The following is a 12,360-nucleotide window of genomic DNA, read 5'->3' as shown; positions in this document are numbered from 1 at the left end:
AAGAAAAAAGAAACGATAAAAATTCAAAGCACTTAGCTATTCATAAAGATAAAATTAACAAATGTTTTCAAAATATAGCAGGTATTTTTTTTAATAGCTCTAAATTTGCCCAGGCGTTTGTAAAATTCTATAGATGCCTGCATGATCTAAAATTTAATAGCAGAACTGAAAGAAAAAAGAAACAAGTTCAAAAAACATACATACGTACCCCTGGTGGGACTCGAACCCACAATCCCCGGCTTAGGAGGCCGATGCCTTATCCATTAGGCCACAGGGGCTTGACATTAACTGGTGAATTTATAAAAGTTATGTGAAAAATAACAAAATATGATTGTTTTAATGGAATGTTTGGAATAATATGTAAATAAATATTACCTACATATTTCATATTGACTTTTTTTATCATTAGAATTACATATCATTCTTTCAAATTACATTCTTCATTTTCAGACAAATGTTATAAAGAGTGCCCTCTAGTTGTGCATTAGGGAAACTACAACAATAATGTTTAGTTACAGATGGCGCTATGTGTTTGAGAATTTATGCAAAATCAAGACGGTACATCCTAAACTTTAGTTTATTCAAACTATTAGAATAGCAAACAATATTCAATCAAGTATCTAATTAAGTTTTAAATAATATAGACTATGCGTTTAAGTACTTCTATTTCGACATGTAACATAACGACTCCGTGGCGCAACGGTAGCGCGTCTGACTCCAGATCAGAAGGTTGCGTGTTCAAATCACGTCGGGGTCAAAGGAATGTTCTTTTTGGAAAATATATTATTTATTTTTTAATACTTTTATTTTATTTATCATTTATTTGCAGGCCACGGCTTTGCTCATCTTTCATACGTATTACCCGTAGGTAAAATAGCTTATATTATCATCAAGTTAACTTATAAAGGTTAAAGTTTCCATAAGTAACAAGGTAAAAAAAAATGACCAATGTTTTGTAACAAATTGAAGACAATTTTAACGTTATATTCGATTGGTTTCGTGAAGTGCATTGTTCGGCATTTGGTCAATTTCAACATCGATGCTAATAAAATCGCAAACAGTTTGAGCTACTTTAAGTCAGTTAAAGTCATGATTTATTAGCGAAGTTAACAAAAAAAGTGACAATGAGAACTTGAAAACACATCATAAAAATAGAAACTGATATCAAAAATGTAATTAAGCCTTTAAAGTTGCACGCTGTGTATATGCGTACCTATATTTTTTTTTCACTGAACTATAAAAACATTTGAAAGTTATTGCTTTAAAAATTACTTACCTATGCTAAAATAATAAAATTATATGTGTTTACTTAAATTTCATTATAAAACCGTCAATATTAGTGAATTTTTGTCAACTTTTTAGTTATATTGTTAAATGATCCGAAAATAATAGCCATCCAAGAATTTGTCGCTACAAGCTCCAAGCGGGTAGAAAAATTTGTGCGAAATCAAGAGATTTTGTTACTTAGTTCCGCAGTCAAGGGTTATGCTAAGCTATTCCATGTTTATTCTATATAAATGAATGTAATTGGAAGCGATATACTCTGGCCAAGTGTGTACTAGAGACTTTTAAATTTTCATAGATGTGAACACACTAAACACTCGTCTCCAGCCAGACTATTCCGTTTGAAGAAATAAATAATACCTAGGCCAGCCAAACTAACTTTTTCCCATGAATTTCGTATGCGTGGAGCCTTGGCGTGGAGTTACTTTTATTAATCTCGGATTCTAAATAGTACATTAAAATTAAATAATGGTTCACAGACCCCCCAACGGTGACAGGACATCAAATATGCCGATCAGAACTCGCATAAAGATAGCAAACAGGATTAGACACGATAAGCAGAAATACAACGTACAAATTGATAATTGTATGTATCCGGTTTCAGCCAAGTCAAGGATCACGATACAAACAAATTGCCCGCAATATGGAATTTTTTAAGTAGGTTCAATTAGTTTAATTTAGATTAAATTTCAAATGTAAAATTACATTTAAGTCATTATAGGATTAAAATACTAAAAAGTCACCAAAATATGGATGGATGACTATTAAAATGTAACTTCACCGACAACATGCTCCATTAGCGAGAAGTACCTACCTACTGTAGCCATAGGAAATAAAGATTTTATTTACGGAATTTGATCGGGACAGGTAGGCATATCTTTAAGTTTACCTATAAATAATATGTTTCTTACGGGGCGGCGACTAAACACAGTGGTGCCTGCCGGTAAATATGTAGCCCGACTTGGTATTCATACACCGAAATGAGGAAACAAAATTGTATTGTCATACCTTAATTTATTTAAAACAAGCTTATTATGTTAGCTTAGCTTAACATAAATGTTTTAAAGGACATGCACATTCGGTCAAGGTAACATCATATTCGTTGAAAAATAATGTAGGCATGGACTTTTGATCTTCGCACATTCACTTTTATCTTTAATTTATTAGTGCTACAATTAAACTTTATTTATTTTGGATAAGTATGCGGAATATAGATAAGGCCGTGAAGTTAGTCCGTTGAAGGCGAAGGTACATTTTTATCAATCGTTTGATAAACAAATGTTCGTCATGGGGGTGTGGCAATGTTCACTACGTTACACATTCTGCCTTTTTAATTTTGCAATGTTCGTTAAATATCCCTCCCAGTATTATTAAAAGTCAGGTGTGCCCAAATGATTCATATTGTTGGAAAATAACTGGCGCCAGTGTTGATATCCGTGCACACGATTCTAATTTTTAGTCTAAGACATAGGCCTCATGATACCTAAGAAAAGCAAATTCACTTCGACCCGATTGATCCTCTACATGGGATAAAGTGAATTTTACATTAACAGTACCATAGATAAACAGAAGCGTCTGAAAGCTCAGTGAGAAAGTTACAAACTCACAAATTTATGCATTCACACATACAAGTCACAACTACCAAGTGTCGTGTACTGCTGCAAAAACTATTTTACAGTAATATGCATACAACATGTGCCGTTTGACGACATATGATTTTAGAATAGAACCACTCCATATCTGTCCCATGGGTGTCGTAAAAGGCAACTAAGGCTTAAAAACTGGGAATTCCTCTTGTAGGCGATGGGCTAGCAACGTGTCAACGCCATGTTGCTGAACGTGGTCTTTCTTTTCAAGACTGTTGGCTCTGTCTACCCACAAAGGATATACATGTGAATATATGTATGTATGCATACGACACACTTTCATAAGTTGAATTGGTGTGTGTTCTGGGGTTTATTGGTATTACACTTGGAGGTCATGCAGTGACTGGAGAACGAAGTAGTGTTTTTATCGATTCAATGTACGTTCAGTTAACACTATTAACAGTCTTGTTTCGGCAACTGCGCATCGTCTGGTAGATAATTACCTTGCCTACCTGTCACTGAGTTATTTTCAGCCAAAAAGTAATTGCAGTATCCATTATGTTTAAGAAAATGAATGCTAGTTAAATATGGGTTGTTATTTATTAACTTTTACTAAGTTACTATGACATTATTATTATATATTTAAGCCACTTTCTTAACACGAAAAAAACTTTTACAGTGTATAAAATTAAATATATTTTATAGATAAACATTTTTTCTTTTGGCCAATATAACGTTTCCCGAGAAATACCTATTTTATGGAATATTATACTACTGTATCCTAAGAATTTTATTAAGTGAATTAATTTTATTAAGGTACTAATATGATACTTATTGTAATATTAATTATCGTACAATATAATAAATATAACATTTGTTAACTCTAACTATTTACATACTTATAACCTTCAATTATCTGTAGAACATCTGCGTAATGCATTTTAAGTGCCTGCGGGTTTCAGCTTTAGGAATTCATATTTTTTTTGCCTTTTTGTTCAGAGGACCAGTGCTCAACAACTACAGCAAGAGTGCTCTAGTATTCTTTAAATTTCTAAGAAAAATACTAAGCACAATAATCTGCATCATGTTATGTGATAATATACATCGATTTTAACCCTACTTATATGAATAAAATCTCTGATATGACTTTGTGTAAATACGAATCTACCACAGACTACATTGGTCCTATATATAAGTGCCTTAATAGTCGTTGCTTTGAATCTCGTGACAACATTCTAATTTATTTCGACCTTGACGGTACAATAATGCATACAAAATTACAAAAAAATATGATGACGAACGTTTTGTGATTTTGACGCACACAGTGCCGTTCTGGTAATGAATCTTCATTATAGCCTATTAAGTTTTTGTGATCTCCGCAGACCAATTGACCCTCGTTCTGGCGCGCGTGTTCGATGTCACATCCCTCACAAATCGTTTAGAATTCGCAAACAATCACTAACAAATACTTGTATACAGCACTAATGGTATGATTTTGTATGATTTTATACCTACATCACATTGTCAAATGTGATTCGTGGTTTTCTTGAGATTTCATTGAATAATTTAAGATTGTACAGATTAAAATTACAGATATAAGCTAACTTAAAACACATTAGTACAGACAGTTCACAAGTTTTTTTGTTTGCAAAATTTTTTCTCATTATTTTTTTATTGACAACGGGTGTTATGAACTTTTAGGAAAAATAACAATATTAATAATTCACCGTCCGAAGTTCAAAATACGAGAAAATATGCGAAAAAGCAAATTACGTCCAGACTATAAAACCAGCAAGGCCATGGCGGTGAATAAATACCACCTGTAGAAATTTTCCGTTCATTATAAACCCAGAATACAGGTTAATAACAGCTGGCTGTTTCAGGAAAATTTGCGTTTATTTCCAATTGGATGACGAAGCAGTCTGATTAGTTTCAGGCGGTTTTCAATTAATGTTCGGCATAAACAATTTATGTGACACACCCACGATATGGCTCACTGCTCATGTAAAGTCACACGAGTTTTGCATTATTTGCATGACGCGAGATTGCTTCAACAAAATGCACGTGATTACCTCCACATGTATGGTAACAGGAGTTGGCCTAAATACTTTCAGCCCGTATTTATTTATCTACTTTCAGATTTAATGCATCGTTAGTAAGTGGGTGTATAGTATTATATAGTATATGTATAGTAATTGGTGTTATATTCTCGGTAATTGGTTTCAGAAGCAAGGTATGTGAAACGATTGCATCACATTTTCGTCACTAGGCCAAAAATTGTCTTGGTTTTCAAATGGCTACGTAATTATACGCATTTGTTTGAAATTCTCTGGGTGGACTTTAGAACAAACACCAATTGTCTGTAATTAACAAGAGTATTTTTGTTTGTTTTAATGATGCGAAATCATTAATCATACTTTTCCGCGACTTATTATTAGCAGGAGTGCTTGCCTAATGATAATGATCAGTGTGATCATTACACTAATTTTTCTTTTAATATTTTTGTATGGTACATATTAGAGGCTTTGCAGGCTAGCAAAATAGTTTTTTTAATCATCATATGATTTCGCAGAGTCGCATTACAAAGACATTAGATTAATATCACGTTCGTCACCAAAAGATTACTTATAATGGCGGCTTAAAAATAATCCCTGAATGCGTCGATTCATTATGTTTGTTTATTTGACTTTGTATTATGAACTGAATGGGTGTGTTAGCGATAACAGGAGTAAAGTGTAACAATGAGTCGTGGTTTCAGTCACGTTGATATCCTCGGTTTGATGGGCATGCGCATGACGCGCGGGGGCTTGTTTAAACTGGCCAATCAGAAGCTGCCAACGGCTGTGTTACGTCATTGTGGACATTCAATATAATCAATTGTTGTGAAAAACAAAATTAGTTTAAATGATCCTTTTACAAGATGGTAAATTACCTACGTGGGTATTCAATACGATCATGATTTTGTAACCATATTGTTATTACCCGTTTGAACATATCAAAATATAACATTTATCACGTCTATATCTCTTGCAGGGTAGGCAGAGCCAACAGTCAACAAAAGGCCACGGTCAGCGGCTCGGCTTAATGATAGATTTAAGATTCAAATAGTGACAGGTTGCTAGCCCATCGCCTAAAAGAGGAATCCCAAGTATATCATCACCCTTTTCCAAAATCGTCTTTTAAGACATCCATGGGAGAGAGATGGAGAGATTCTTTTTTTCTATTTTTGCCTAAAACCACACGGCACCCGTTACCCGTGTTTGCAGATATTTCATCACTATACAAAAGTAAGTCATGAAATGAAGAATTATATATAGGTATATAAATATATTTTTCTCTATATTTTTAGTTAGGTATAGTTCAAAGGTGACATGTACCTTGTAGGTAAAATACCTAACCTATCAGTGTCAAGAACTAACAGTTGAAGTTAAACAAACAACAGCTAGGGTGTCGCTGGGAGTCGCGCCACATGTAAAATATATGTATCTAAGGGTTTTAACGCACTCCTTTATTTTCCTGGGCTCATCCCAGAAGAATACTTATCTGCAACAAATCTCAGCAGGAGTATAATATAGGTATTTCTAATTTGACATATACCTCGGCGCTGATGCAATTCCTTCAATATTTTTGCAAACTTTGATATTTATCTAGAGGCGTTAGCGTAGCGCACAGTCCATGGCGTCAATTAGCCTCGGAATGAATAACAGAAAGAGTATGATGTATGTACGTATGTGCAATTTTAACAGATAAAGCTCGGCCTGAAAGTATCCAATTAGTGTACATATTTAAATGAAACGTGCCATTTCAATGTGGCACGTACAAATCATAAGATATACCAAAATACATTATCGACATCATGCGTGATTATATCTTAGAGAAAAGAAAATGATGTTTTACACTAAATATGCCTATTCCACTTTGTTTGATATGTACAGATACCTAATTTTTTTAAATTTGTTTTTTTCTGTAACACCAGCAAAAATGTTTCTGGGATCCGAATGAAAGTAACTAGGTATAATAATTAGGTAGAACTTGTGTTTATGAATATATAAAATGAGTGTATCGTAAAACTCCAGCGGAATCCAACATTCTGCTGGGGAAATGTTAAGCCAATTGTTGGATCTCCCATCAGCGTCATGTAGAGGTGTAATCTATACATATAATAAAATAGAAAAATATTTTGTCTGTACATTTAGTATTTTTGACTGAAATGGATAGAGGAACACTTAGAATGAATAATAGAAAGCAAAAAATTTTTTTTTTAATTTCTTGTCTGTCTGTCTGTCTGTATGTATGATCACGATTATCTCCGAAAGTACTGAACCGATTTACTTCAAACTTTCACCAATTGCTTTGTTTTAACTCAGAATAACATTTAAAGTTTGTTTCATCAAAATAGGTTCACTAAAAAGAAGTTATCGACATTTGAATGAACTCAAGGCATCAGTTTGCCTGTAAATAAGTTACGAAATTAAAAATTCAAAGTCATTTATCATTATTCGACAGCATTATACCTATAACATATAAATATAAGTGAAAGGCGACTAAGGAATGGGCTTACAAACTTGGGATTCTTTTTTAGGCGATGGGCGAGCAACCTATCACTTTTTGAATCTCAATTCTATCATTAAGTCTAATAGCTGAACGTGGCCATTCAGTCTTTTCAAGCCTGTTGGCTCTGTCTACCCCGCAAGGGATATAGACGTGACCATATGTATGTAATGGCCTCGATGGTCCAGTGGTTAGCCCGGTTCGAATTCCAACAAAAACAAGATTTTTTTTTAATATTTTTTTTTGTGTTGTTTGAGTATTTTATTAAAACAACTGAAAATCAAAATACTACATATAATAAAACGGTAAAAATATTTTGTACATTTAATATTTTGACTGAAACGGATACATTTTTTGTCTGTCTGTCTGTATATACTGTATGATTAAGATTCAACTCGAATTACGCGGACGAAGTCGCGGGCAACAGCTAGTTATGTACATAAAAGCTATTGTTAGTTTGGGCAGAAGGTTTGAAAATACAGAATTTTAAAAAATATTGGTTTTCTAGAACTCATGGTTTTTGGCTGCTGTTCTTTAAATATAGGACCATGAGACTAATTGAAAACCCAAGTTTGTCTTATGATTACCTACAGTGCCATGGTAAGTATCAACACAACACCATGAGCCTTATATAAGTTATGAGAAAAAATCGCGTGATGTGGCCGCCATGACTTTCCACGGTCAAACTAAGAGCGGAGGTCAGATGAGAGTCGCTTCGTGTAAAATCTGACTCACCCAATTCGACGAAACTACTGGATGCACTTTTTTCAAACTTTCATCATAGGTACCTATTTAAATGATGTTATTTACTAATTCCTCCTAAATCCAGTAACATCTCGTTTTTATATTTAGCACTTTTATGCTTGCGTAATGCACACATTCAGCCTGACCACAGACAGCTGACATATACTTAGCGTCACACCTCCGCGCCGTCTGACTAGATATCTAGACAACTTTCTATATTTGCGAGACCCCACTTCACACAATGCACGGATACTAATATACCTATCTATAACTTGTACTGCTACCTACTCATTGTGGCGGAATTTAGTAAATATTAAATTTAAAAAAAATGTTGATTAACATGGAATGACGTCAAGTACTGTTGTTGGAGGACGAATTCTTCAAAGAAGGTTAATGTACCTTTTCCGTAGGACAGTACAAATCTTAGTTTTCAAGTGTGAAATTTTTTAACACAATCCAAGTTGGGTACTGTTGAAGATTAGAGGTAAGAAAGGTAAGACAGGCAGCTGCTCCTTCATTTGACTTAAATTTTTACGTAGGTATTTTTACACCAAGCAAACGGGATCAAGGTCAGCCGGCAAAATGATTATTAGATTATTTATATTGATTATAGATTATAACTCCAAGAGGATTCATTTCATTTCTGAATCATCGTCATCAACATAATTTTTTTATGTCTACGATTGCTAGGCACAAAATGGCAGGCATATTTTCTATAAGCAAAAGGATATCATGCCACTCTTTCGCGTTTATTCATGGCAGCTATATTTTTTACTGAGCATTTAAAGCGGCGACCTATTTTTAATTTTGTAATCGATCAGCGGCGAGAACCAGTCAACTTACTAACGAGCTGCGGGTAAAAAATTAATGGTTACCATTTCTGTAAGCAGAAATAACTTGAAGTGCCATACGCAGGGATCAGTTTTTGCAACGATTTCCCAATGAGCGTGAGAATCATTAGATATACAGGACCTTCATTGTTAAGCACGTACTTGATATACTTAAATTGGCGTATAAATATTGACCTATGATACTAACAACTGCCTTAAAAAGATACATTACATATAATCACGTCTATATCTATACCTTGCGGGGTATACAGAGCCAACAGTGTTAAAAAGATAGGCAACATTCAGCTTTGGCTTAATGATTGAATTGAGATTGAAATAGTGACAGGTTACTAGCTCATCGCCTAAATTAGGAATCCCAAGTTTATAAGCATAGGCTTCTTAAAAATATTTCTATTCTTGTAATCTTAAAAAAAGTCGTTAAAGCCCTAGATAGGGATAAAAAAAAATCTTTATAAAATTGAAAAGTAAAATACAAACCGACCAATTGAGCATTAAGGTACAACAATAATTATTTTCTGGGTTCCCACCTGTACCTTAACTGGCGCCCTGTCTATTATCTCTGTTGGCTGTACCTATTCATTAAGCCGATACGTTGGCTCCTTCAGTGAGCTGGAATCAGGCGCCACACTGCCGTTAGATTGACTGGCTAGATTGGTGTAATTGCTGGCGATCAAGAGCGGAAAGTTCCGACTGCCTAAAGTGGAGCACGCCTCAGCTGCTCATGCCTTGAAGATTTTATTTGCGACCTTAGACCTGAATCTCGAAGTAAGCTTCCATACGATAAAACGAAGTTGAAATCAAATTATAAAATAAAGTTTTAATAAATAAATTAAGATGCACCTATTAAATCTTCATTTTGCCTAAGTTTTTTACAAGTAAGCTTACTTGGCCGTTAATCTAAAGTATTATTTCAGTTCGTCTTGATCGTCGTTCGTCGTGATGATGAAGATAGCATCAAGTGAGCACGATTCAGCTGCTCATTTTTTGAAGATTTTATTGGCGACCTTAGACCTGAATATCGAAGTAAGCTTCTATACAAGTTAAGATCAAGATATAAAATAAATCACATCATCTTAATGTAACTTACAAACCAATTTTATTCATATCTTATTAAAACTTAGATAAGTCATGTAAGCCCTCTCGGCATGTTGGGTGCAATCAAAGAAAATTCTGCTTTGTTACCGCTTCTTCTCCACTGACGCTTTAGAAGCGGCAGCAAACTTAGTTTTGAGTTATTTATTTGTTATGTTTAAAATGGCGCATAATAAATACAGTAAAATGCTTTCCGACGTTAGCAAAAAACAAGACGGACAAGCGGGGGTTTCACTTGTGGTGATGCTGGTGGGACAGCGGCCGGTGATCAAGAGTGAGATAAATATTAGATAAAATCCCTTCAATTAATGCCTAAAATAAATTATTCTCCCCACATCGCACAGTAGTGACAAAAAAAACCACCCGGCAATACCTACCTACATAGAAAAATAGTGTTATCTTGAAATATTATAACAGTTAGTTCAGGGTAGGGTTCCATTAATTCAGGGCTCTTGAAATGGTTGTCGTTAACATACCAAGAGTTTATAATCTAAATCTTAGGAGAGCTTGATTTAAGCAGTTTGGTCAGTCAAGATTGGTCTAGTTAAGACTTCCAAGGAATAATTAAACCAGATATTTAGATTAGTCTGGCTTGCCTGGTATTGTTTTCATGGCATGCTGTTTCATAATTAGGTTAATTATGGTAAAGATTACTTCAAAAGTAAAAAAAGTACTGATATTTATTTATCATCTATCAATAACATCGAAATAGATTTGGACATGTAAGTACAACTTAAATCTTATCTTAAAGTGATCAAAAAATCCTTTCTCGTCATCAATATTAGCTATATCTTTCTATCAACTTAATTTCACATTCTTGTATAATATTTAAGAACAATACCATCTGCATAGTGCTAATCTAGGATATTCCTTTAATCACTCATATAATCACTGCGTTAAACTTCAAGCAGTCACGATCACGAAGTGTGTAATATTTTATTTGTTAATATTCTTGTTTTATTTTTGTCGTTGGAGATTATGCATGCTGAATGCATTAACTAGACAGGCTCGCCCAAAAAAGGAAGAATCCATATTAATATTATAAATGCTAAAGGGTAATTTGTTTGTGATAAAATCACGTCTCCTTCCCGGACCTGTGGATCATCAAAGTGGTACACCTAGGTGTTCCATCGAGAGGTTGGCTGAGACAACATCGTTTTTTGAAAGTAATGGTTGATCAAGTAAGGGTAAAGATGATTTGCTGTGAATGATGCACGTCACTGCTAACAATCGCACACCTTCGGCGACCTCTCGAAATTCTGGTGGCAGTCTCATATTGCAGCCTAAAGTATAGGTACCGAGGTATAAACAGACAGACGATGTAACACAGATATCTTTGAGGCGTTGTGTTTCATAAACATAGCTTCATTATTCAGCGACGACGGGTGGAAAATTTATAAGTGTGACCAACTTGTATGTGTATTATGTGAAATATTCAAAAATATGCGAACAAAGCTGTGGTACGAGTACACCCACATAAATCTGAATATTAAGGCAATCATTTAGCTTTTTGGTGACTCATTACTCTAGACTAGCAGTTGAGACCTTCAAATGTTGGAAATTTCGGCTTTACGAATAAATAAAGATGTTATAATTATGTATGTGTATTATTGGGCTAGATTTTTTACCCGGCTGGATGGTGAAAGAGGGTGGTGGTTAAGAAAAAAGGCAATTTAGATTCACATAAATTATTTAAATAATTCACAAATTTACACAAATAAATACATACACAGCCAATAGTCTTAAATAGACTGAAAGGCCACGTTCAGCAATATGGCACAATGACGGAATTGAGATGCACATAGAAATAGATTTATTTTTAAAATTGGATAGAAGGGATGGCTTATTGACGTCTAATTATATTTACTACCGCTTCCAATGAGCATGTGTAGAAAAAGCGGCTGAACAAACTACACTGCAGCATTTTGACCAGACGGCAATTTACAAATATCAATGACGAATTGCACATTGTCTACATAAAAGAATAGTGAATAAATAGTACCTAATAGGTTGCAAACCTATCGCCTTAAGAAGAATCTCGAGTTAACTAAAATAATTATATTCTAAATCAAATGGAGAAAACTTACGGATAACTTTATTCTACTGAAGCGCAAAACAACAGAAGGGAAAATTATGACCACGCTATTTAAGTCATGCCAATTTGGAGGAAGTTTATGTAAGTAACCATATTAGCCCAGCTAAAATTAGCAATAGATTATGTCACACATTTCGCAAACAAAGTAGGCTTGTAA

General features: G+C 34.2%; 2 non-coding genes across 2 annotated transcripts; one reads left to right on the top strand and one right to left on the bottom strand.

Moving 5' to 3' along the window:
- Positions 1-205: 205 nt before the first annotated feature.
- Trnar-ccu (transfer RNA arginine (anticodon CCU)) lies at positions 206-278 on the bottom strand. The gene has a single exon. It is a non-coding gene; the product is annotated as a tRNA-Arg (tRNA).
- A 407-nt stretch (positions 279-685) lies between these two features.
- On the top strand, positions 686-757 carry Trnaw-cca (transfer RNA tryptophan (anticodon CCA)). Its single transcript has one exon. It is a non-coding gene; the product is annotated as a tRNA-Trp (tRNA).
- The last annotated feature ends 11,603 nt before the right edge of the window (positions 758-12,360 follow it).

This window comes from Amyelois transitella, chromosome 3, assembly GCF_032362555.1.
Source record: "Amyelois transitella isolate CPQ chromosome 3, ilAmyTran1.1, whole genome shotgun sequence".
In the NCBI taxonomy this organism is placed as follows: domain Eukaryota; kingdom Metazoa; phylum Arthropoda; class Insecta; order Lepidoptera; family Pyralidae; genus Amyelois; species Amyelois transitella.
Note: the sequence above shows the minus strand (reverse complement) of the source record. Positions and strands in the feature narration are given on the sequence as shown.